Here is a 27,458-nt window from a genome sequence, read left to right on the forward strand (position 1 = left end):
GCCCCTTTGCGCACCACACGTGTATCGAGAACCCTGGATGCACACGAGGAATGAGGCCGAGTCTGTTTCCAATGCAAGGGACCCAAAGGGAAGAGAATCTGGTGCTAGGTGTGAATGTCGGTGCTCAGCTCTGCACCCTGTGATCGTGTTACTGCACGTTCCCTTTCCCTGAGTGTTAAGGCTGGTGAGTAGAAAGCCTTGCAGCCTGACCCCAACCCAACTGTTATTTCTGGTCCCCTGCTCCTACCCATGGGCCAGGATCAGTGAGGCTAGTGGTGGTGGATGCTGCAGAGGGAGTGTAGTGATGAGTTGCAGTATCTGTCACTCCAAGCACACTCTGCGTTGTGTGAGGTAATGGCCGCTGCCTTGCTGATCCTACTGGTTGGAAGCGGCTTGAAGCGGATCTCAGGCATGGGGAATGGGAAGGTCCCACTAGGCCAAGGAAGTGGGGGAAGCATTGGGTTTGGGCCTGGTCAGTCATAAAAATGACTCAAAAGTCTTAGGTTAGGTTCAGGTTGGGCTTTAAAATTAGCCTCAGCAGACTTCTGCCCATCATTACTCACAGTGCCCAGCTCTGCTCTCTAGGAAATGCTAATGCTAATTCACTCTGGAATGAATACTGGAACTACTCACAAACTGTGAGGAATAATCAGAGATGTGAATGGGAACCTGGCAAATATCAGCTGTGGCTGGGGGGCTGAGAGCAGGGAGTGGAGGCAACTGCACGATGGTGGTGGGCGGGTAGGGCAGGGAAGAAGGAGCAGCAGTGGCGGCTTCCATGCAGCCAAGAGGGCCGGCAACAGTAGCTCCCTACAGCCGGGATGCCAGGCAGGAGTGGTTCCCCACTGGGAACCTGCGCTTAATCAGTTAACTGGTTATGCCCAGGCTACATCTACACTGGCGCGTTCTCACGCAAAAACTCTTTTTTTAATCTAGCCCTATGCTGTGTCTAGACTGGCATGATTTTGTGGAAATACTTTTAACGGGAAAGTTTTTCCATTAAAAGTATTTCCGCAAAAGCACATCTAGATTGGCACGGATGCTTTTGCGCAAAAAGTGCTTTTCACAAAAGCATCCGTGGCCAGTCTAGACACGATTTTGCAAAGAAAGACCCAATTGCCATTTTAGCCATCGGGGCTTTTTTGCATAAAACAGTTCTTCCCTGTCTACACTGGCCCTCTTGCACAAGTATTCTTGCGCAAGAGGGCTTTTTCCTGAGCGGGAGCATGAAAGTATTTGTGCAAGAAGCACTGATTTTGTACATTACAAAGTCAGTGCTCTTGCGCAAATTCAAGCGGCCAGTGTAGACAGCTGGCAAGTTTTTGCGCACCCCTAGTGTTTAACCCGTTAACTGATTAACCAGGATTTTATATTCCTAGGAATAATACTTAGCTCTTATACTGGTGTGAGCCTGTGGGCCAGAGGATTCAGGAGGAGCAGCAGGCAGCCTCAGCTGGCCAGAGGATGGGGCTGGTGGCAGGAGCTGGTGCTGAGCCCGCAGGGGATCAGCCAGGGTTGGGGCTGGCCACCGAAGCAAATACATAGCACACAGCTGCTAGGGCACCACAGGTAAATAGGATGAAGTTTAACAAGGACATATGCAAAGTAGTCCACTTAGGAAGGAACAATCAGTTTCACACATACAAATGGGAAGTGACTGTCTAGGAAGGAGTACTGCTTAAAGGGGGCTAGGGGTTATAATGGACCAGAAACTAAATATGAGTCAACAGTGTGGCACTGTTGCAAATAAAGCAAACCTGATTCTGGGATGCATTAACAGGTATGCTGTGAGCAAGACACAAGGGCTGTGTCTAGACTGGCAAGTTTTTCCGCAAAATCATCTGCTTTTGCGGAAAAATTGGCCGCTTGAATTTCCGCAAGAACACTGACGATCTCATGTAAGAACGTCAGTGTTCTTACAGAAATACTATGCTGCTCCCGTTCAGGCAAAAGCCCTCTTGCGCAAATCATTTGCGCAAGAGGGCCAGTGTAGACAGCACAGTACTGTTTGTGCAAAAAAGCCCCGATGGCTAAAATGGCGATCGGGGCTTTTTTTTGCGGAAAAGCGCGTCTAGATTGGCATGGACACTTTTCTGCAAAAAGTGCTTTTGCGGAAAAGCGTCCGTGCCAATCTAGATGCTCTTTTCTGAAAATGCTTTTAACGGAAAACGGAAAACTTTTCCGTTAAAAGCATTTCCGGAAAATCATGCCAGTGTAGACGTAACCAAGAAGTCATTCTTCTGCTCTACTCTGCACTGATTAGACTTCAGTTGGAGTATTGTGTCCAGTTCTGGGCATCACATTTCAAAAAAGATGTGGAAAAAAATAGAGAAGGTCCAGAGAAGATCAACACAAATGATTAAAGGCCTAGAAAACATGACCTGTGAGGGAAGACTGAAAGAACTGGGGTTGTTTAGTTTAGAAAAGACAAGACTGTGAGAGGGGACAGATAGCGGTTTTCAAGTATCTAAAAGAGTGTTACAAGGAAGGGGGAGAAAAATTATTCTTGGCCTCTGATGATAGGACAGGAAGCAATGGGAATAAGCTGCAGCAAGGGAGGTTTAGGTTGGACATTAGGAAAAACTTCTTAACTGTCAGGGTGGGTAAACATTGGAATAAATTGCGTAGGGAGGTTGTAGAATCTCCTTCACTGGAGATATTTAAGAGCAGGCTGGATAGACATCTATCAGGGATGATCTAGAGATGGTGCTTGGTTCTGCTGTGAGGTCAGGGGACTGAACTTGATAATCTGTCGAGGTCCCTTCCAGTTCTAGTCTATGGGTACGTCTAGACTACAGGCTTCTGTCGACAGAAGTTTTGTCGACAGATACTGTCGACAAAACTTCTGTCGACAAAGAGCGTCTAGACTACATTGAGTTCTGTCGACAAAGCAAGCTGCTTTGTCGACATGGTAGTGTAGACGCAAAGGACAGTTTACATGCAATAACACCTTCTGTCGACAGAAACTCTGTCGACAGAAGGCGTTATGCCTCGTAAAATGAGGTTTACCAGCGTCGACAAAACTGCTGAGTTCTGTCGACGTTATGTCGACAGAACTCAGCGGTAGTGTGGATGCAGGTATAGTTTTGTCGACAAAAGTTGACTTTTGTCGACAAAACCCTGTAGTCTAGACACACCCTATGATTCTATGATTCCCTGGACAAAAGCACCTGTCCTCTTGTGAATTAACACATCTTCAGGTGCAGCATTTCCCGTGGAAGGAAGTGTGCCAGCGGAAATGACAGCAGTCCACCACATGCAGAGCCATTTCCTGGTCGCGATGTCTTCAGCTCCAGCCAACATGGCTTAAGCGAGTGAGGGAGAGGTGAGGACAGGGTGGAAATGTTCTTGGTTTCTGGTGTTGAACAGGATACTGAAAAAACACAGCAAAGACATAGTGTCTGTATGATCAGCAATGCAAGAGCCCAGGGTGAAATCAATTATTAGGGAAAATCCAAAATACTACAGGATCAAGAGATAAAAAAGAAATATGAAGCCAAAGGATGTCAGTGAGCTTAGGTAAACTATGCTCACAGAATCACACTTATCACTCAATAGAATGCACTATTGGCACAGTTCTACCATCAATTGCATGAATACAATCCCATAGATTTAATTTGCTACCTATGGGTATGTCTACACTACCCCGCTAGTTCGAACTAGCGGGGTAATGTATGCATACCGAACGTGCAAATGAAGCCCGGGATTTGAATTTCCCGGGCTTTATTTGCATAAGCCGGCCGGTGCCATTTTTAAATGCCGGCTTGTTCGAACCCCGTGCCGCGCGGCTACACGCGGCACGGGCTAGATAGTTCGAACTAGCTAGCCATTCCGAACTATCTGTACGCCTCGTTCCACGTACAGATAGAGGCGTACAGATAGTTCGGAATGGCTAGCTAGTTCGAACTAGCTAGCCCGTGCCGCGTGTAGCCGCGCGGCACGGGGTTCGAACAAGCCGGCATTTAAAAATGGCGCCGGCCGGCTTATGCAAATAAAGCCCGGGAAATTCAAATCCCGGGCTTCATTTGCACGTTCGGTATGCATACATTACCCCGCTAGTTCGAACTAGCGGGGTAGTGTAGACGTACCCTTTGAAATCAAGCTGAATCAAGCTTTGTAAGTCTGTAAAAGATTACTATGTCTCTTTTATCCATGCAACTTGGTTATACGTATACATGCTCCTTTGATGGCAGAAATAGCTCCTTGGGGAAAGTGTTCAGTGATGCTTTTGCATATACAGGCTATAAGTCCAAGATACATTCCAAAAAATGTGGATTTATAGTGAAACAACTTAAAGCAGAGAATGGTTTTTCCGTGGCTGACTTCTATTTGCGCCAATGGTTTTGTGTGCATGCGACTTAAGAGCGGGGAATAGGAGAACTTAGGGCTGTCAAGTGATTAAAAAAATTAATTGTGATTAATCACATATTTAAAAAATGTAATTGCGTGATTAATTGCGTGTGCTGCCCCTTTGAAATTCTGCGGCGGAGTTTCAAAGGGGCAGCGCTGCGGAAGCCTGGGATCAGCTGGAGTCTTCAGCTGACTGACCCCAGGCTCAGTGCAGCTGCCTCTTTGAAACTCAGTGGCGGGGTTTCAAAGGGGCAGCGCTGCAGGAGCCCGGGATCAGCTGGAGTCTCCAGCTGACCCTGGCTCTGTGCAGTGCTGCTCCTTGGAAAGGCCACCCTGGAAGGCCACAGCTGACCCCAGGCTCTGTGCAGTGCTGCTGCTTTGAAGCGCTGGAGCGGCACTTCAAAGGGTCAGTAGAACATGGAGCCGGGGATCAGCTGGAGTGTCCATCTGATCCCCTGCTCTGCATTGCGCTGCCCCTTTGAAGTGCTGCTAATGGTTCTTGATGTCTATGTAGAATCTGGTGTTGGTCATCTTCCTTTCCAAGTGCAAGCTAATGGTTCTTATCAGCCTCTTGTAACTATTTAGTCTTTAAGGTGCTACTAGACTATTTGTTGTTTTTTAAGTTTTCCTGTTACAGACTAACTCGGCTATCCCTCTGAAGCTTATCTACTCACTGTCTCTTTTTTTTTTCTTCTCCTCCTCCACATTTTTCCCTCCTCCCTCCTTCCCTTATTTATTCTTGGATCTGGACTTCCAACACTCCTGTCATCTGAAGAAGTGGTTGTGCCCACAAAAGCGCATGATACCATCTACATGTTTTGTTAGTCTTTAAGGTGCTACTAAACTTTTTTTTTTTTTAATTTAGTAATACCAATAGGAAAACTACTATGCAGGCGGAAACCAGCGGAATCTGGAAACTCCGTGCATGGGCCACACAGAACCCCAATGGGTTGCATGCAGTCTGTGAGCCTCAGGTTGCCCACCACTGAGTTAAGGAAATGCTAATAGTCCCATGCATGAGAGGATGGGAAACATGGCTTTTTTGTTGTTGAAGAGCTGTGACTTTGGGGTACTCTTTCAACACATAGGCCAAGCACAAGAGAGACTAAAGAGGAGTTAGTAATAGAGAGGTAGCCATGTTAGTCTGATCTGCTAAAACAAAAGGAAAAAACTATGTAGCACTTTAAAGACTAACAAGGTGGTTTAGTAGGTGATGAGCTTTCATGGGCCAGACCCACTTTCTCAGATCGTATTCTGGAAGAGAATTGGCATGACCATATATACCAAAGTGAAAAAAGTGAACACATTATAAAACTGACAAATCAGATTTAGTACAGAAGGTAGGGTGAGGGGAAGGGAGGAAGGGAATAGGAGTTTCAGATGTATTTGCTTTGGGATTGTTTTATATTCTTGTGACAGGGTTCAGTCACAGAAGATCCCTTGGGGGTGCTTCCCGGTGTGCTGACAAAACCACTAACAATCGCCTCTTTGATCTCGGGGGCTTCTAACGACTCTGTCCTGCTGGGCCAGAGCCCCTGGTTTCCTCCAGCTAAGGCACAGAGCTGAAATCACCACCCCCTCTGAGGAGCAATATAGACTCTGAAACTCTTCAAGTCTGAGGAAAATGCAGTTTTGGGCCCAGCTTCCAGGGAAACCACTCACGAATTGGGATCAGAATCCCCTAATAAATTATTCAGGTAAGCCCCCTTTAACAATAAAAGGAGTATGTACACTGATTGCTCCCCCAGGTAACAGTCATTTATGCTGGGCTTGGTAGTAAATAAGTGATTTATTTAAGTGCAAGCAGTAGGCTTTAAGGACGAGCAAAGTAGATTACAAATTTAAAATAACAGAAAACGCATAACTAGTTCTAACTCTAAAACCTCAGTACAAAATTACTTTAAAATTATTCTTATTTCAGCTAAGCCTCCAAACCAGAGTAGATCTTTTCCCCCTGGGGTCTTTGATTCATTCTCTTGGGAGTGACATGCCAGCCAAAGACCAAGAACTGAAAAACTTTGCATCTTAAATAGCCTTATTTTTGAGCAGGAATTCTTTGTCTCAGTACATTTCACCCTTCCATGGAAAATTATCTGGTCAGACCCTACCAGTTAAGGGGGTCACATGACTTTCTAAGACTATCCACTGCTTAGACTTAAAGGACAAAAGAGGCTGTTTACAGATGATCACCCAGACATTGAGAGAAACACCCCTGATGGCTTTCATTTACACATTTAAAACAATAAACCATTCTATACTCCATATTTCTAACTTTACATACAAGAATGATACATACTCCAACATAAGATATACAAATCCAGCAGATTGAGACATTAAAATGGATAGGTTATATGAGGTATTCTGTCTAAAGCATCTTCAAATTATGCATTTTTGTGTCCATAAGTCAATTCCATAATGCATGGAGGGTGGAGGGAATTGTCACAATTCTGTCACTCAGATCTGACCTGATCTTTCACAGGAATCAGGAATGGATATAGGAACCTTTTACTCTTCCATATGGGATGCAGTTTTGTCCAGAAATATACTAGATAGCTGCCCTTTTCTCCAGTCCCATCCCCTACTGCCCCAATGTGGTTACAGCTGTCCTAGTTCCTATCTCTGGCCTCTTGCTACTACCTTGTGGTCATTCTGCAATATAACTGTCCCTCCTGCTAGATCCCTCCCGTGCTACCAGACCATTTGTTGTTTTTTTCCTATCACATTCCAGGCACGTCCCATTGTTCTGGCACACCCAAATCCTTGACTTCCTTAAAGTTGTGATAAGAGGGAGCTGCATACCAAATTAGGAGGAGTTCTTAAACAAATGGACTCACAGATGGACAAACACACACACACACACACACACACACACACACACACACATTTCTAAAATATATAGTAAGATTAAATAGATTTAACTTTATTTAAATAATGTATTTTTCCTTTGACAGAAATGAATCATTAAAATCATTGTCCAGGCACAGTGGCCAACCTACAAAGCCCTACCACCCCTTTGTCGACTGCACAAGATAGTTGGAAATAAGGGAAGCAAAATGATCATGGCCATAGGTAATCTGTCCCAACATACTTACCAACTTCTACAGAAGGGAGTTTCACTGAAAAGTCCTTGTTCCAACTTGAGCTCAAATGAATCTTGACATGGCAAGGAAAGACAACTAAGGTGATCTTGGTTGCCTTTGAGTGCATAAGGTTGAACAATGTAGGCACTTGAGTCCTAGAGCATAGTTTCTTAGTCCGATAATTGAACAATTATGTGGTCCTAGAACAATAGTGCCATTCTTCTAGTTGTTTCAGGGGGTAGCCAAGTTAGTCTTTGCAGGATAAACTTAAAAAAAAACAAATAGTTTCTGGTAGCACTTTATAGACTAACAAAACATGTAGATGATATCACGAGCTTTTGTGGGCAAAGCCCACTTCTTCAGATGATCGGAGTTTTGAGTTTAGGATGTCCAGACCCAAAATAAGCAGGGGGGAAGTTAACAGTAGCCTAGGTCTCATTCCACTAGTTGGGCCATTTTCGTTGTCAGTGGAAACAAATGCAGGGAACAACATTGTTTTTTGGGAAAGTATCCCTTCTGTTGACATGCATGTATATGATTTTAGCACTGGTAATAAGTAGCTCATCAAAATGAGTAAGAATAAACTTTCATTAAGCCGGACACTCAAGGAAGGAAACTAGTCATCAGTTGCATTACAAAGCTAACAGTGATAATTATGAATGAGGGGATGGGGTTCAGCCTTGTTAGAAATGCCCCTAGGCAAATCCCTTTCTGACTCAGGATTAGTTAATGAGATGGGACATAATCACCCTGCCTGGTGTGAACATATTCTAATTTTGCAAACTGGGCCCCTTTGTTTGTTTCCTTTGTTGTTCTTGTCTTCTGCTGCCAGAGCAGTAGTTAGTACCTAATTAGGGAAATAACTGAGTCAAAATGATTATTAACCAATATGCTGAAATAGTCACTGTGATGCACAAAACATGGTGCAAAATTCATGTATATTTTTCATTTGCACTAGCCTGCGTGTAGAGTTCAGTCTGTTTGAACTATTTGAAGGGGGGGAAACAGCTGCTTGGTGAATCATACAAACTGCAAAGTTATTCATAAAGAAGTTTTATTAGGTCATCTAGTACACTGTCTGCCAAGACAGACTCACTCCCTGACCCTGCTGTGTATTTTCTAGTGTTTTGTCTTAACCATTTTTCAGTGTTTCGCACTGTTGGATGATTAGCTGATTTATTAAACTGTCCACTATTGATCAACAAACATTTTTTGGTAGCCCTTTTCCCTAAATGCTCTATTGAAATGAAATTGTCTATAATAAAAATGGAATAGAGTTTGGTTTAAAAAAAAAGACATTTCCAGATCATTAGTTTCTTCTTTGCGTTACCATGGTCTCTTGTCTACTGGAAATTGCTAAGTGCACCTGGAGGTTAGGGTCTGATTTTCTTTTCCATTGTCTCATTGACAAAATGAAATGCATGTCAGCCCTTGTTCTTGTTTTAAGGTACAAACACATTTCTATACTGAATAACAAAAACACTTATTAAACTATAGTGCTGAAAATTATAGCTGGATTTTATAAAGGGAGGGATCATTTTATAAACAATGTAGAACATCTGTAGTTCTTTAATTAGATTATTTTCATGTTACCCCTTAAATTTCTCTTTGATAAGCTAAATATATTATGCACCTGGAACTTCTCGCTACAAAACACTCATCCTTACAGCTCTTTTTTTTTAAACCCTCTCCAGTTTATCAATATCCAGCTTGAAGTGTGGATACCAGAACTGGACACAATATTCCAGTGGCAATTGCACCATCATCAGGTACAGAGGTAATGTAAGTTCTCTATTTTCACTTGGTAGATTCCTGTTAAGCCCTTGTAGCCACAGGGTCACTGTGCCATGCTGGCTCTGAAAGAATTAACTAGAGATGAAGAACTCTATTAGAGCACCTTGTTGTACCTGGAGGGTGGGCCAAGTCTAATTAAAGATGAGTCACAGCTGCTGGAGGAAGGGGACAAAGATGAGCCACAGCTGCTGTCCACTTCCCCATCAGTGTCACTTACAGACTTCATCACTAATTACTTCGTTGGGTTTTGTAAAATAATGTATAATGGTTGTTGATAAAAATATCACATAACTTAGGGTTAAGAACCTATCTGTGAGTGGTCCAATTAGAAATACACTTACCTGATAATTCCATGTTGACAATTACATTTAGGGTGTGTCTACACTGCACTTGTAGCTCGAAATAAGCTACACAATTTGAACTACACAAATTGCGTAGCTTATTTTGAGTCAATTTCAAAATAGCTTATTTCAAAATTTGACACTGTCTACACAGCACTTATTTTGCAATAAATCGCTATTCCGAAACATCCCTTACTCCCCCTAGAATGAGGTTTATAGGGATGTCGGAATAGGAAGCCCTCAAAAGATGCTGAATAGCCTGAGACCTATCAGCAGTGTTCCCTCTAAGCTGCATGGCAGCACAGCTTCACTGGTAATTAATCAGCTCCACCCAGTGAGTCAGCTCCCTGCAGAGAGCCCTGAGCCTCTGACTGGACAAGGCTGATTAATCACTTGGGAAGCTGTGCCACTGCACAGCTTAGAGGGAACACTGCGGATCAAGCAGTTTTTTAATGTGTTTTAATATTTTAGTATGAGTCTTCTTGATTTTATATCACTCTAATTTCTTAATAAAAATGTTGTGTGGTGTTAAGGCAAATATTTTATGAAGTCTTAGATATATTACATTCACTTTATTGTCTACCAAGCCTATAATCTCATTAAAGAAAAGTTAGTATGTAACTCTCCCCCATGTTGATGGGCATTCATTATTAATCAAGTCCTGTATCAACTATTTACCTTCTGGCTCAGACAGCTATATTTCTGGATCTAACAAGACAAGTCGTTTTCAAGAAAATGCATACTAAATTGCACCCTTCCACAGCATCATTGTTCCAGTCTCTCATAGATGCTGCCCCTTGCTCATCCCCATAACAAACCCTTCTTTGGGTTGTGTGTGCCCAAGGGGAAAGGAATGTAGGGAGGGGAGGCATACATTCACATGGAGCAGTTCAAACCAAACTACAAAATAAAGAAAAATTACCCTGAATGTGACTAGATTCACTTTTCCCCTTACTTACTTCCAATTTTCTCTTTGTTCAGTCCACTCACATGCCCCAAGTTCCTTGGAGATGTGGTAGTCCTGTCTGGGTTTAAATCATTCTGTCTCTCTCAACTCCTGTTTTTTTCTCTCCCACACAAAGAAAGCAGCAAGGAATCAACACTTTATCTTGATTGGTGCTCCCAGCCCCCTGGCCAACACCTTTATTAGATACCTGAGTTTAACCCCTTAGTCACCGGGTGCTGGTCAGCACTCCTCCTGTCCATTACAGCTATGGATTTCAGCAGTGGGCCCCACTGGTGTTTTTGTGCTCATTATATTGTTATTCCAGAAAGGCCTGAGATGTCCTGGATCTGAGAAGTTTGAATCCAGAACTGGATACAAATCTGTTTTGAACGAGAGCTTGGGGATGGACGTTTTGAATTCAGACTTCCAGTTCAAGCTTATTATACTGATTGGAATTAGGAATATAAGCAACTAGTCAAGTAGTGTCTTGACTAGTCACTTCCCTCCCCACTTGCTGCTTCTATCAGAAAGAGGCAGTAAGGGGCGGGGATAGCCAGGAGCCAATACTGAAGGGAGCTGGCTTAAAAGCTGGTTCCCCCCAGCACTGTCTGGAGAGGGCAGGGGAGGCAGAGGTGTAGCTGGGACTGAGCGTGAGCTGGGAATCATCTGATTCCCGGCTTGCGCCCAGTCCCAGATGTTGCACCTCTTCTTTTTAAATGTATTAAGAGTCTGGCAGCTCTTAATATATTTAAATACAGAGGTACAGCAGGGGAACCGGGCAGGAGACAGGAATCAGCTGATTCCTAGCTTGGACCTGGTCCCCCCACTATGCCCTTGCCTTTTAAATGTATTAAGAGCCTGGCAGCTCTTAATGTATTTAAAAAGCAGAGTCGCAGTGTGGTTAGCTCCCCGGGCCAGGAGCTAACCCTGCTGCGGCTCTGCAGTTTTCCCCTTAGCAACTAATTGAGTAGTCGATGGAAATTCTGCTCGATTAGCTGATTACGCACAATTTTACATCCCTAATTGGAACTGCACATCAAACCAAACTCCCTCAAATTTCAGGGCACTGGATACAGGTTCCATAATTGTCATTTCATTTTCTAACATTGAGCACTTATGCTATGGCAAAATTGTCTCAGTCTATATAAAACAGAAATGAATAGACCTTCCCTGCCCAAATATCTTCCACTCCAAGCGCCCCATTTAAGTGCAACTGAAGTCCACAACAGTTTTACCTTTGAATTCAGTGGGGGCAGCAATGGGACAATAACTTTGGCTTAGTAGCAGTAGTTGTGGTGTGACTAAGGCCTGACAACAGCAAGTCCATAGCAGTCATACACAATGATCCCATGATTTTCATATCTATGGCTTTTGATAAGTCTATGTTATTTATGCTGGCTTGCAATATTTTGATGCACCCTCGCATCTCCTAACTCTCTGTTATCACAGCAAATTGGTTATCTTGTCCTTTACATCAAAAAGGCGAAATAGAAAGGTTCTGCCAGGTAGAAAGTCATGTTGTGATGTGTAACTCTTTACTTTTCAATTTTAAGTGTTTTCCTGCAGTTACTCTCTTCTTTGGAGAGGTTAGGGCCGGGTATTATATGGTGCAGGCACTATAACTGTTTTTTTTCACAATGATCATTTGACTTAAAGAATCTTATATTGAGATTTGACCCCTTCCTCACCCAGCCCCAAGCCTGAGCTTCTGAAAGTCATGTCCTGAGTGAGGATGTTTCCTTCCTTGATGCCAAATCAATGTAAAATGTGTTTACCCTGGTTTTCTTCTAGGCCTGGAGACAGCAGACCTTGGTAATTGTGCATGGAAGGAAAATAATGATGGCATAACCTTATTAGCATGGTTGATATACATCTGACTTCATAGATGATTTGCTGCTGCAGCAGTTTACTTGAAAATGTAATAAAAAGAAATTAGGGCATGTAGGAGGAAGAACCATCTCCTCTTCCAGGACTAGTATGATACTCTTTCTAAAAATGCCATGGGAAACTTCACTCTATGGCTACGGTTACACTGTAACCTTCTTCTGGAAAAGCTTATGCAAATGAACCACGGAACGGAATATCACCGTGCTTCAGTTGTATAATTAATTAGCAGCTGCTTTTGTGCAAGAGGCTTTTGCGCAAAAAGGAGCTATGTAGACGGCTCCTTTTTACGCAAAACCCCTCTCTTGTGCAAGAGCCGTTCTTCCTCATTAGCAAGCTCATTAGAAAGAACGGTTCTTGAGAAAGAGGGAGGTTTTGCGCAAAAAGGAGCCGTCTACACAGCTCCTTTTTGCTCAAAAGCCTCTTTTGCAAAAGCAGCTGCTAATTAATTATGCAAATGAAGCGTGGTAATATTCTGTGCCGTGCTTCATTTTCATAAGCTTTTCTGGAAAAAGGCTACAGAATAGCTGTAGCCTACATGTCAGTGTAACTATTAACCATAATAAAAAAAATAGATTAGTTTTATCCAGTTCTATTTTTTAACCTTCTTTGCATTGATATGTATCTCACCTTAATATTATTATATGCAATTGTTGTCAGGTTCTAGCAAACTGCATAGATAAAAACAACTGTTCTGCTGACTCACTCTAGCTAGCTGGCCAAGAGGACCTTCAGCACTGGGGTTTGTGTGTCTTAGAAGTATGAACTGGGAAGAGAGCTAGGAGTCATTTAGGAAACAATTCTACAAATATCCAAATAAACCAACCAACCAAGGAGCCACCTATAGGAAGTCTGTTTATTGTTATTTAAATTAAAAGTTAAATTTTTACTCTGTCCAGGATATGTGTGGCTCTGTTTGTCCTTTGTTAAGAACCGTATAGGAATGCCACTTGCTTAAAGGCCTTTTCTAGAACAGCGATTCCCAACCGTTTCCAGATGGGAACCCATTTTGACAATTCAGGAAGACTTGGTGACCCAAGGCAATTCAAAAATGGGGGGAGGAGGGTGGGAAGAGCCACTTGGGGAGACACTCAGTGACCCTTTTGAAGTGTAATGGCAACCCATATTTGGGTCCTGACCCATCGGTTAGGAAACCCTGTTCTAGATTCTCCTCAACAAGGCTACGTCTACACTGGCCCCTTTTCCGAAAGGGGCATGCTAATTTTACAGGTCGTAACAGGGAAATCCGCGGGGGATTTAAATATCCCCCGCGGCATTTAAATAAAAATGTCCGCCGCTTTTTTCCGGCTTTTAGAAAAGCCGGAAAAGAGCGTCTACACTGGCCCCGATCCTCCGGAAAAAAGCCCTTTTCCGGAGGATCTCTTATTCCTACTTCAAAGTAGGAGATCCTCCGGAATAAGAGATCCTCCGGAAAAGGGCTTTTTTCCGGAGGATCGGGGCCAGTGTAGACGCTCTTTTCCGGCTTTTCTAAAAGCCGGAAAAAAGCGGCGGACATTTTTATTTAAATGCCGCGGGGGATATTTAAATCCCCCGCGGATTTCCCTGTTACGACCTGTAAAATTAGCATGCCCCTTTCGGAAAAGGGGCCAGTGTAGACGTAGCCCAAGTGTAAAGCAGCATAGTTCCACTGCCTTCAAAGGGACTACTTTTCCAATAACTAAGGATCTGGTCCATAATTTTGAAGCTTTGATTCTCAGGAGTTTCATTGACTTCAAAGGGGTTATTCACAAGGCTTTATGATGCAGGTAGTAGATTGTTATTTTTATGATTATCATTATGAGATGATGAATAACAGTTTGATTCCAAAGGGAGGCTCTACCATATCCATTATATATATGCATGCTTTCTTCCAAATAACCAATAATAACAAAACGCTTCAACTCAAAGTACTGAGAGATGTTGTGGGGTCTTCATTTCTGGTATGTGCTGACCTTTGAATTAACTTCATGATTCATTTTCCTTGCTTAAGAAATGTCATACTCACAAAAGGCAATGGACTAATAACTCCAGAAACTTCAGCCCTCTCCTTGTCTGTGGAAAAACAGCAGTGTAAGCTTTCTTGAGCAAGCTCCAGACCTCATTTCTGACTTTAAGAACCTCTTTTGAGATGACAGGAGAAATTCATTCCATCCAACCCTCTGCCTTCTGGCTAAGTTTGCCAGCTCAAGGTGGTTAAAGTTTCTCATCTAACTCTGTTTTAGGCAAAATAAAATTTTTTATTAAAATGGAAATTTGTGGGGAAAATTTCAAATTTGGAATTTTTGTCAAACTGAAATTTCAACATCCAATTCCTGTAAGTGTTTCAGTTTTAAAAACTGGCAAGGCAAGGCAATTTTCATCAAATTCCTCAAAACTTTTTGTTAATGAAAATGAACCTTTTTTACTCAAAATTGTTAATGGGAAAACAACTCTTCACAACTCTTTTGCTAGCTGTCCATTCTTGCATTTGTCAATATCTTCAATTTATGGCCAGAGTTATTTGGTAGTACAGCAGCTGCCATATACTCTTATTTTATAGCGTTAGAAGATTTACCTGGCGTTGCTTGGATCCTTAACTCAAATACGTTTTGTTTTTCTTCATTTAAATAATTTCTCTGGGCTGGGGCTGGGGATGAGGGGTTCAATATGTAGGCTGCCCTGGAGAGAGAAGCCAGCCCCAGCCCTCTCTCACCACAGCAGCTTAGGGCCAGGTGAGAAGCACTTATCCATGGCTGCTGCAGCTGCAGCGGGCACAGCTGGGGAAGGGCTCCCCGTCCCCCTGCTGGGGGCCAGACAGACACACAAACAGACAAACTCTCTGAAATATATTGTAGATAGTTGTCCCTTTCTCCACCCCTTCTCCCTGCTGGCTCAATGGGGTTATAACTGTCCCAGTCAAATCTTTGGCTGCTTGCTGCCTCCCTGTGGTCATTCTGCAGTATAACTGTCCCTCCTTCTAGACTCTTCCTTTTCGAGTTCCAGGCACATCCCATTGTCCTGGCACACCCAACCCCACCCTTTACTTTAAACTGTGACACAAGGAAGCTTCATACCAACTTTGGTGGTCCTAGCTCTTACCATTTAGGAAAAGTTCTTGGACAAATGGGCTCACAGATGGATAGACAGGCAGATGCATATTTCTAAAATATATAGTAAGATTAGGACACAGTGTATAAGCAGTGCCTGGATCCTATGTTAAAGAAGATGAAATATCACTAGGTTAGAAAGTCTGAGTCAGTATTTATTATTTTCTTAACTGAGTTCAATAGATGAGACAATATAGTATGTGCACTATTGTGGTCAGATGACACATTCATTGCTAGATGCCAAATGTATGTCATTTTAAAGTTTTGCTTGAAATTTCTTTCAGAGTCAAGTCCATCTGGTATTACAAAGACTTGTCTTGGGAGGATAATGCTAGATTTGAGAAGCAAGTATTGACATATGCCTTGCTTTCCAGATTCCAGTTCTGAGGCCACAGTCTTGCATTGAGATTATTCCCATGAGTTAGAACAACTTGCATAATTGAGGATTGTTGAACTGAGCTATGGAATCCAGAAAAATGTCTCCTGCTCATGACTGTGATGAATTTGATTCAATATCTGTGCACTTTATGCAAGTAATTAGAATTATAATAGAAACATATATTTGACAGCAAAAAGAGACTGAGCATCTAATCTTAGTTCCTGTATTAAATAGGCCATATAATTTTCTTAAAATAATCTTTCAACTCTGTGGGTCAGTTAAAAATAAATGAAATTAAAACAGATCAACCTTACCCAAAGTGGAAGGTCTTCCATTGGAAGAACGGCTCTTGCGCAAAAGGAGGGTTTTGCACAAAAAGGCGCCGTCTACACAGAGCTTTTTTGCGCAAAAACCTCTTGTGCAAATGGGAAAGGAAGAGGGAATGCAAACGAGAGCATGACATATGCAAATGAGTGCTCCATTTGAATTTCCTCTTCTGCAAGAGGATCGTAGTTTAGACATAGCCTAAGTGTTAACTAGTAATTTATGAAGCTAAGGGGTCATGATGTAGGGGCTATTACTTACTTGGAAATGAAATTGAAGAAACACTCTACATTTTTGTAAGGCTTAATCGGAGTCTGACTTTTCCTATTTAAAAAAGCCCAACTTATTTGGCATTTGGGATAGTTAAGACAGAGAACTCAAGATTAGATTCTGACCTTGTGATTAACTAAATTGTACTTCTGTTACTACAGATTGATCCACTCTAGTCCAGTACCGAACAAAAGAATTTGCTGAACCATGGGAGGTCAGTATTGTCTAGCAGTATTACCAATTCTTCCATTGCTTACTGGGCCCTTAGAAGACATTTAGGGTTAAATTAGAACTAAATAAGAGCAAAAAACACTGAGTACCAGAACTGGTGTCTATAAAAAACTTTATAGGACCACAGGAAAGTTGGTCATACCCATGATAAGTGGACATCTGGCTAAATAAAATTATGCTGGATCACCGATGTTGCTGCACCAGAGAGTGATGGACTAGAGATATTCAGCCTGTGCAGAAAAAGCAGGTCATATTACTACACAGTGCACTTTTATGTTCCATTCATTGCCCTGCAGTGCCACCAAAATTCATTTTATGGAGCATTTCACAATAGTAATAAGCAAAAGCTTATTGGATAGTGTACTAGTCCCTTGACTAGTTGCTTAAAAGCATCCGCAGTGGGTAGGGGAGGCAAGGTTCCCCCCAGCACCCGCAGTGGGTAGAGGAGGCAAACTTCCCCCCAGCACCCACAGTGAGTAGGGGAGGCAAGGGGTAGCTGGGACCAGGCATGAGCTGGATGCTGCACCTCTGCTTTTTAAATATATTAAAAGGCTAAAGTGCAGCAGGAGGGACCCAGCGTGAGCCGGGACAGCCGATTCCTGGCTTCGCAAGGTCCTTCCTGCTGTGCTTTAGCCTTTTAAATGTATTAAGAGTCGACAGGCAATGGTATATATATGGTATATATGGTCATGCCAATTTTCTTCCACAATTTGATCTGAGGAAGTGGGTCTGGCCCACGAAAACTCATCATCTAATAAACCATCTTGTTAGTCTTTAAAGTGCTACATAGTCCTGTGTTTTGTTTCAGCTAGACTAGACTAACACGGCTACATTTCTATTACTATTACACAGAAGAAGAGCTTCCGTTTCAGGCCTCTCTAAATTAGCTCTTTTCTCTTTTCCACTTCCCCATGAAACACTGAATTATTCAAAACTGATAAAGTCTTACATCCTGTGGGAATGGCCTTGTTTTAATCTAGGAAAATTCCATTCCATTCAGTATACGCCTTATTTTTTCAGGATAAGATCATGTTCCTTGTTCTCTGCTAAAACTGGTTTATACTAAACCTTAGGATCACAAATGATTTCATTCAATGCAGCTAAAATTGTTTTAAAATCTATTTTCCTAGGTTTGACACTTTTTCATTAGTGTTATTCACTATATATACAAATTCCACTGCATGTCATACTAACTGGAAGGTCCACATGACTCAGGATTAGTAATGAATTACGAAACCTTTCACTCCTGGGTTTTTCGTTTGAATTCATCCCAGGTTTGTAGCAACCAAAAGTGCAACTGTCTTTATAATAAGATTTCACTAGCAAATAGTTTATCCAGAGTAAAAAAAAATTATAATAGGTGTTATAAACAGGGCTTGACAAATAATACAATCTACTCGCCCGTGGCAACATGTAACATAAACATGTTACAGATGCATACATGCAGTATGTGTAATATAAGTACACCAGTATGGGGTGCTTTTACATGGTTACAAGCAAGCTGTTGAATTCTATAACAATTATCTATTAACACCTCAGCCAATTACATATTAACTCTTTATAAATTGTTTATAAATGGCACCTTACTATCAAGCGTGGTTCAGAAGTCATTACCAATTGCTGGCCTATGTAGAATCAGTGGTCAATCTACATAATAGTTCTCAATAGAGTGGCCAAGGGATGAACTAATGTACCCTTTCACCAATACAGGACAGCATGTTAGCTGCCATGATTTACATTTTCGGCCCTATCTTGCATTTCTTTAGGCACTAAGTTCAACATGTATATTGGATGTGTAAATCCTTCATTAAATGCACTTCCAAATAGCTTACAGGAAAACCATTTTCTATAAAATAGGATACATGGCACATGTCTCAGTGGAGTTAGAGCAGTGGATCTCCAACCTTTTTACCACAAGATCACTTTCAATGTAAGTGCAATGTAAGATCTACCTCAAACCCAAATACCTTTGCCCAGATTCCATCCCACCCCATCTCTAAGGCCCCGCCCTCACTACACCCCTTCTCTAAGGCCTCACCCTGCTCACTCCATCCCCCTTCCACCCTGAATCTCATTCACTTTCACCAGGATGGGGTAGAGGGTTGGGGTGCAGGGTCTGGTCTTTGGCCAAGGGGTTCAGAGTGTGGAACGAGTTACCCTGAAGGTAGGGTGCTGGAGTCGGCGCTGGAGTGGCCTAGGGCATAGGGCATTTACCTGGGGAGTGCAGGACTGGGGGGTCAAGTCCTGTCCACCCAGGAAGTAGCAGAACAGCCAACACCAGCTGTTCCAGCAATAGAGTTGGGTCCCTCATTAGGAAAGCAGGATAAGAGACTCTGTGAAGGAAGGTGGGGTGGGGTGGGTGTTGGTGTGGCTTTGGGGATAGCGAGCTCAACTGGGGAGTGCAGGGTGGTGGGTTCAAGTCCCATCCCTGCCTCTACACCATCCTTTGAGTGTCCAGGCAGCCAACACAGGAATAAGGGATCCTCTGAAGGTAGGGAGGCCACATGGGTTTTTGAGGCAACTAGGGGAAAGGGCATTTGCCTGGGGGAGGGCAGCCAACACAATTGCTCCCAGGCATGGAGCAAGATCCTTTGTTAGGAAGGCAGGATAAGGGTCCCTCTGAAGGTTAGGAGATGAGGTGGGTTCTGGAGTGGCTTAAGGGATACAGCATTGGCTGAAGAGCATAGGGTCGAGGGCTTGAGCCCAGTCTCCCCTTGACATCCAAGGTCCTATCTCCCACCCACCCTGCGTGTGACCAGACAGCCATAACAGGATAAGGGACCTTCTGAAGGTAGGGTGATGGTGTGGCTTAGGGGAAAGGGAACTTGTTTGGGGAGCACAGGGTGGTGAGCAGACATGTGGACAAGGGGGATCCAGTAGATATAGTATACTTAGATTTCCAGAAAGCTTTTGACAAGGTTCCTCACCAAAGACTCTTACATAAATTAAGTTGTCATGGGATAAGAGGGCAGATCCTTTCATGGATTGAGAACTAGTTAAAGGACAGGAAACAAAGGGTAGGAATAAATGGTAAATTTTCAGAATGGAGAAGAGTAACTAGCGGTGTTCCCCAAGGGTTAATCCTAGGACCAATCCTATTCAACTTATTCATAAATGATCTGGAGAAAGGAGTAAACAGTGAGGTGGCAAAGTTTGCAGACGATACTAAGCTTCTGAAGATAGTTAAGATCTCACCAAACTAAGTGATTGAGCAACAGAAATGGCAAATGAAATTTAATGTGGATATATGTAAAGTAATGCACATTGGAAAAAATAACCCCAACAATACATACAGTATGATGAGGGCTAATTTAGCTACAACTAATCAGGAAAGAGATCTTGGAGTTATCGTGGATAGCTCTCTGAAGACATCCACGCAGTGTGCAGCAGAAGTCAAAAAAGCAAACAGGATGTTAGGAATAATTAAAAAAAGGATAGAGAATAAGACCGAGAATATCTTATTGCCTTTATATAAATCCATGGTGCACGTACAGATGTGGTCCCCTCATCTCAGAAAAGATATACTGGCATTAGAAGAAGTTCAGAAAAGGGCAACTAAAATGATTAGGAGTTTGGAATGGGTCCTATATGAAGAGAGATTAAAGAGACTAGGACTTTTCATCTTAGAAAAGAGGAGACTAAGGGGGGATATAATAGAGGTATATAAAATCATGGGTGGTGTGGAGAAAGAATATAAGAACTAGGGGCCACCAAATGAAATTAATTGGCAGCAGGTTTAAAAAAATACAAGGAAGTTCTTCACACAGCGCACAGTCAACCTGTGGAACTCCTTACCTGAGGAGATTGTGAAGGCTAGGACTATAACAGGATTTTAAAAAGAGCTAGATAAATGCATGCAGGTTAAGTCCATTAATGGCTATTAGCCAGGGTGGGTAAGGAATGGTGTCCCTAGCCTCTGCTTTTCAGAAGGTGGAGATGGATGGCAGAAGAGAGATCGCTTTATTGTTACCTATTTGGTTCACTCTCTCTGGGGCACCTGGCATTGGCCATTGTCAGCAGACAGGATATTGGGCTGGATATGGAGCTTTGGTCTGACTCTGTATGGCCGTTCTTATGTTCAAGTCCTATTTCCTCCCCCCCCCCCCCCCCCCCCCCACCCTAGGAGTGACCAGACAGCCAAAACAGGCTGTCCCGGTTATGGACCTGACTATCATATGAGGAAAGCAGGATAAGGGACCGTCTGAAGTTAGACAGGTGGGGTGGGTTCTGGAGTGGCTTAGGGGATAGGGCATTCATCTGGGGAGCAGAGGGTGGTGGGCTTGAGTCCAGTTCCCCCTCTGCGTGCCCTGGGAGTGATCAGACAGCCAGCACAGAATAAGGGACCCTCTGAAGGTAGGAAGGTGAGGTGGCTTCTAGAGTGGCCTAGGGGATAATCATTTGCCAGGGGAGTACAGGGTTGGAGACTTGAGTCCTGCCTAGCCTGGAAGCAGCAGGACAGCCAACACAGGCTGTCCCAGGAATGGACCTGGTTCTCCTGCATTAGGAAATCAGGATAAGGGATCATCTGAAGGTAGGGAGATGAGGTGGTTTTTGGAGTGGTAGCAATGTGGGGTAGGTTCTGGATTGGCCTGGGGTATTTGCAGTGCATTTTTTGTTAAAAAAGGGTGCTGGTACTCCAGGTGAAAAGTTGTTGAGCTCTGACTGGAGGTGCCGGTACTGCGTTCCGGACAGTACCATCACAAAAAAAGCACTGGGCATTTGCTTAGGAGAGGACAGGGGTTCTGGTTTCAAGTCCCACCCCTCCTCCACCCACCCCGCCAGTAGTCAGATAGCTGACTCAGGGATGGGAGCATTTGTGTCAAGGCAGGCTTACTAGTGCCTTGGCCCTGCACCACTCCTGAAAGCAGCTGGCATGTATAGCAGTGACTCCATGTGCTGCCCCTCATCTACAGGCACTGACACCACAGCTTTTACTGGCCACAGTTCTCCGTTATTGATCAATGGGAGCTGCAGGAGTGGTGCCTGCAGGCAAAGACAGCATGTGGAGACCCCCTGCTCTGCCTTTCTCAGGGGCTGCATGGACATGCCAGCCACTTCCAGGAGCACAATTGCCACAGGGATAATTACTCCAGCCACTACAGGTTAGGCATTTTAGAACTCACCAATCAAAGAATTAAATTTAAACATGAGAGAAATGAAGGTTATGAAACGCACAGACCAGTCAAGGACAGTGTGTGTTTGTGAGAGTGACAGAGATTTGCATTGCCAAGCTGCCTCCATCCCCTTCTCTCTGTGTGGAGACAGAGTACAGGAGGGGGGGAAGAGGGACATCCTGACATCATTACACCCACCCCTTCTCCCTCCCACACCCTGCACAGCAAGCAGGAAGCTCCCAAGGTACAGCTCCAAGGCAGAGGGCAGGAGAAGAATGACAGTGGGTGGAGGGGCCACTGAAGTGCCAGCTCTTGATAGCTTCCCAGCCAAACCAGTCAGGATCCCCTGGCAGAAGCTCCAAGATCTACTGGTAGATCCCAATCTACTGGTTGGTGACCACTGGGTTAGAATGTGTGTCTGCAATTAAATGAATAGGATTCCTTGATAATTTGCCAGTAATTCAAATGAGATATTACTGGGATGGGAAATAATTAATAGGGATGTAATCTGATAACATGCAAAGCCACTTATTTGACAACACAATAACCATTGTGCCAACAGAGATTAATCTAGTGTCCATCTGCATTGAAATGGTATACATTGCAAGGTGGAATAATAACAGCCTGCCTGCCCTGTAGACTTCCACCCTGGCTCATGTGAAGTCACTGACAGCAAAGCCTCACTTTTGAGAGGAGCAACTGGCCACATTGCTGTTCCCTTGTGCTGTGCATTTATTATGATTAACTTCAACTGAAAACATAAATGAATGGCTAGGGGTAGGCATAGAACATGCAGCAAGCAGACTTGTCATAGTAACAACTACTTCAGAACAATTAGCAGATTAGAGCCAGTTCTTTACTGAATAGAATGACTCAGAAGAGTTCTTTAATGTCAGTACAATGTCACTTCCTTTCAGTGAATGCTTGATGCCTTAAAAGGAATTCATGTTTTCAGGGAAACTTTTATAGCAGGAGGGAGCCGTGTTCCTCACAATCTGGGTTTGATATAGGATGAAGCCATAACAGACAGTGCATTCCATAGAAAACGTGCTGGTGAATTTCAATCACTTATAGAGAGAGGGATGAGAGAGTATTATTTAATGGTTAAAGCTCAGGACTTCTGAGGTGAAATCCTGACTTTTTGGAGTCTATGGCAAAACTCCCATAGACTTTAGTGGAGCCAGGAATTCATATTTGGGCTGCATTTGTAGCTCTGCTGCTGACCCACTGTGTGAATTTGTGCAATTCTCTCAACTACTTGGTGCCTCAGTTTCCCAATATATAAAATGTGGTTAATTATATGACCTTCCTTGCAGGCAAGCTGTAAGTACTAAATAATTGCTTGCATAGATGAGTTATTATTAACTTGAACTATTAATTTATTACTAACTAATGAAAATTACTAATTTTTTGGAAGGACAGGTTCCTCTAGAATTCTCTTTCTGTCTTCTCGTCTCTCTACCATATTATCAGAACATTTCTGTCCTGCCAAGCCCGTGACCATCCAAGACCAAGAATGGAATCCACCCATTTGGCTCATATTATGCTGTCTCTAGACACTACCAATCTTGCCCTATCATGTACTATGTTGTGATACGTTGATTTGCCATACTACTGTCAGAGCTTGTGATAACTCAGCTGAGGAGTTCATTCAGTCTCTCTGGATACTGCATAGCAATGTTAAGGCCATGTTTTCCAATGACAGCTGCTCACTAATACTGTGCAGTGTACCAGAAATGAACAAAATGCCCAGCTCTCTATATTTTCTTTTTCAAATTAAATAATAGCAAGCTGCAGTATTTCCTTTGGCACGTCACTGAGGATGTCAATTGCCTTTTCCATCTCTGCTCACCACTTTTTAGGCCATAAGCCTCTCTATCGTAGTGGAACAAAGTACAATGTGTGGGGAGTGGGGGAAGAAGTTTAATAGGTAGTAAGAAATTTGGGCCCTATCACATTACTTTAGATGGTGCAACGTGTGTGCATTCTGTGAGGCAGCAACTTTAAGGGGGTAAGACAATCATAGAATCATAGAATAATAGGACCTCGAGAGGTCATCGAGTCCAGCCCCCCGCCCTCAAGGCAGGATCAAGCTCCGTCTACACCATCCCTGACAGATGTCTATCTAACCTGTTCTTAAATATCTCCAGAGAGGGAGATTCCACCACCTCCCTTGGCAATTTATTCCAATGCCTTCAGCTTTCTGACTGTGTGAGCATCAAAATATTTTTTTACATATCATTTCTGTTTACTAATGACTTGGGTTCAGTCCTGACCTATGTCCAAACTATGCCTGGTGTTACACAGGAGTGGAAGACAGTGAAGTAAAGGTAGCATTAGGGATTTTCATGGCTCCTGATCCTGGAGCTGGACCACTCCCTGGTGAAGATAGAGCAGCATTCAGACTGCTTGTACTAGTCACCTATCATTTCAAGGGATGCCTGTCTGCAAGGAATTGCCTGGACATAGGAATGCCCCAGCTATACCAATTTTCTTTTGGGAATGGTCCTTGCAACAAATATATGGCAGGTACTGACATAGGGGAATTTACAAAAGTCTCCATCTTGATTTTGGGGATAGTTGGTTTTTAAAAGAATCCTAAGAAATTTGGGAGTTCACTTCAGAGTAATATTTTGTCAGCAAGCCTTTGTGCACTTGATCCACCATTGTGTCAGTTTTGCAATTTTGCACATCATGTTAAAATGAAATGCACCAATGAGCTAGCAAGCCCTATACAAATTTTGTTTTTCATGGCTGCGAAACTTCACAAATCTAATGTAGAGAGCTTTGTCTACTACTGTCTTCAGATCAGCACAGGGCTCTTAAATGTCAAACTCTTGAGTTAGTGATAGACCTTTCAAAACATGTTATGTCAACATTATTGCTAAAATAATACCCTGAGTGACATGTAATGTGAGGCCCAAAGGACTGGGATATAAAGGATTCAGTACAGAGGCATTAAAAGCAAAGCCTGCTCCAGCTTTAAACATGCTACTGAAACCAAACTGGCAAGAATTAAAATATTTTAGTCTCTTTCCAAATCCTGCATGGGAATCATATACTTAGCACTCTGGTTTTGTCTTCCATCCATATGGAAGCAAAAAAGAAAGCAAACACAAGAGATGTTTATACTTCCTTGGCCAGAGAATGAACCAAGTATTGGCTGAAATTGCTGTTTGTTGAGATAAAACACTGAAGGACAGAGTCGTCTTACATGAAAAAAACCCCACCTTTTGCCGTTGTTATTTTAAACTGAAGAAGAATCTTTAAGACATTTATGCATCAAGAAAAGCAGAAGAAAAAGAGAGGGAAAAGCCCAGCCAGAAGTGATCCTCCTTTTACAGCCTCAAATCTCAGAAATGTTAATGTCTGATCAGTGAAAGGTGCCCATGGTATTTTGTTTCATGTAGCTAGTTGAAGGGATGGGAATAACATACAGATGTTTTCACCTTAAAATCACTGGTTCAAATCTAACCAGCTAAGTAATGACCACAAGATCCTTTAAAATAATTTGCACTCGTTTACTGAGTACCTCTTATCTGAAGATCTTGAAGTCCATGCATATGTCTGTTTAATCTTTACAAGACCCATATGTGGCAGTTAAATATTATTATTGCCTTTTTATTGATGTGGAAACTAGGACACACTAGCCCAGTTGCTCATAGGTATTTAGGCATGTAATTCTCCTTGTTGTGCAAGGGATTTAGTTGCCTCAGTGGCTTTGAAGAAGTGGGTCACTGAGGCTAAAGGTATGTGCACAAAACAGTTAGGGTATGTCTATACTACAAAGTTAATTTGAAATAACAGCCGTTATTTTGAATTAACTTTAATAGCGTCTACACATACAAACCGCTATTTCAAAATAAATTTGAAATAGTGGAGCCCTTATTTCGAATTAGGTAAACCTTATTCTACGAGGAATAACACCAAATTCGAAATAGCTAATTCAAAATAAGTGCTGTGTAGAAACTTATTTCGAATTAGGGGGCCTCCAGCCCTTCCCAGTTTCTCCTGGTGGCCACTCTGGGCACAACCAGGAAAATTCATCTACTCCCCCTCCCAGCCCTAGACCCCTTAAAGGGGCAGACTCTGGTCACTGGGCACGTGCAAGAGCCAGGCCTGCCAGCAGCCGCAGACCCTCAGCCAGTGGCCACACGATAGCAGCCAGTGGCAGCAAGCTGTCTCCCGCCCAGTCCCCCAGGACCCGGGACCAGCCAGAGGCCATAGATGGCACGCACCCTCATGGACTAGTGCGGAGATTATGGACCGCATTGAGGTATGGGGGGGGGGACCCAACGTCCATGATCTCCGCACGAGGTGGAGGAATGCAGCCATCTACAGCCACATAGCAGCCACCATGGCCAGGAAAGGCCGCAGGTGCGCTTGAAGGTGAAGGAGCTGCAGCAGGCAAATGCCAGGGGCACCAGGGGCGGCGCCACAGCAGGGGCTGACACCTGCCCCTACTTCCCCGCCCTCGACCGACTCCTGGGGGGTGGGGTGGTCCGTGCCAGCCCGGGAGGCAGCGAGCCGGGACTGGAGGGCACTGACCCGGGCGCACCAGAGGGGCCACCACCAGCTGTCTCAGCACCAGAGTTAGTAGGGCCGTCCAGGGAGGCCATACCTACCAGGTTAGTGCCAGCACTGTCCCCTACCCGGGGGGGAGGCGGAGAGGGAGACCAGGGACTGCGGGGGGGAGGGGGGGAGGCTGAGCATCATCCACTGTGTCCCCAGGGAGAACTGACCACTTCTCTTCTTTCTCTTCAGCTGCACCAGCTGCTCGTGCAGGGCGCACCACCCCGCCCGGGACAAGTTCCCGCACCCGCGGCCTCAGCAGGACCACCACCATGCGGCAGGGGTACCGGGACCAGCACCTGGAGGCCCTGCAAGCCCTGCACCGCACCATCCAGGCCTGGATGCAGGAGGACCTGCAGCTCCGCCGAGAGCAGCTTGCTCAAGACCGAGCCATGAACTCAAACCTGCAGGCCCTGCTGCAGAGCATGCTGCCCCGTGCCGGTCCTGCACCTGCTGCCCCCCCAACTACTATTCCTCCTCCCACTCCTGCCCCCCCTCCCACCTCTTCCTCCTCAATCTCCACACCCCCCACCTCAACCTCTTCACCCTCCTCCCCATCCCTCCGGGGACGCCGAGGCCCCCTCCCCCACTGTGCTGGGAGGTGGTTTGCCCAGCGAGACCCCCAGCCCTGAGTGCTGAGCTTCCCCTCCCCCTTCTTCCCATTGCTTTCCCCTTCCAGCTCCCTCCTCCCAGTTTCCCCCCTCCTCTCTTCCACCCTCTCTCCTGCCCTCTCCCGTCTCCTTTCCCCCGTCTCCCCAGAGTTTCATTCCCCCTCCCCAGTTGTGTTAAATAAAGACAGTTTATATTTTTGAAAATACGTGTCTTTTATTTGACATCAGGAAGGGGGGGCTAGGGAAGGGTAAGTGGAAGGACGAGAGGGAGGAATGGGGCACGAGCCCCCAGTGGGGCAGACCGGGGAGACTGTTAGCACTCCTCAGGGTGGAAGCTCTCTCACAGGGCCCCCTGGATCCTGACAGCCCCTCGATGGTGCTCCCAGATGGCAGCCTGCAGACAGGGATAGGAGGGGGCATGGGCTGTGCTCCGGGAGGGATAGCGGGGGCAAGGGGTCTGGCCATGCCATAGTGGA

The 27,458-nt window shown here is 44.1% G+C and overlaps 1 long non-coding RNA gene across 5 annotated transcripts; it reads left to right on the forward strand.

The window, feature by feature from the left end:
• The first annotated feature begins 49 nt into the window (after positions 1–49).
• LOC102458205 (uncharacterized) lies at positions 50–27,192 on the forward strand. 5 transcript variants are annotated; one of them, XR_003089663.3, is made up of 7 exons: positions 50–184; positions 3,201–3,325; positions 5,770–6,047; positions 9,125–9,212; positions 15,766–15,825; positions 16,616–16,668; positions 26,564–27,192. It is a non-coding gene; the product is annotated as an uncharacterized LOC102458205 (long non-coding RNA). The 5 variants fall into 5 exon arrangements; XR_003089660.3 differs by having other exon boundaries at positions 9,125–9,207; positions 26,564–27,191; XR_012896330.2 differs by lacking the exon at positions 5,770–6,047 and having other exon boundaries at positions 26,564–27,187.
• Positions 27,193–27,458: the final 266 nt, after the last annotated feature.

This window comes from Pelodiscus sinensis, chromosome 16 (genome assembly GCF_052426305.1).
Source record: "Pelodiscus sinensis isolate ZL-2025 chromosome 16, ASM5242630v1, whole genome shotgun sequence".
NCBI lineage: Eukaryota > Metazoa > Chordata > Testudines > Trionychidae > Pelodiscus > Pelodiscus sinensis.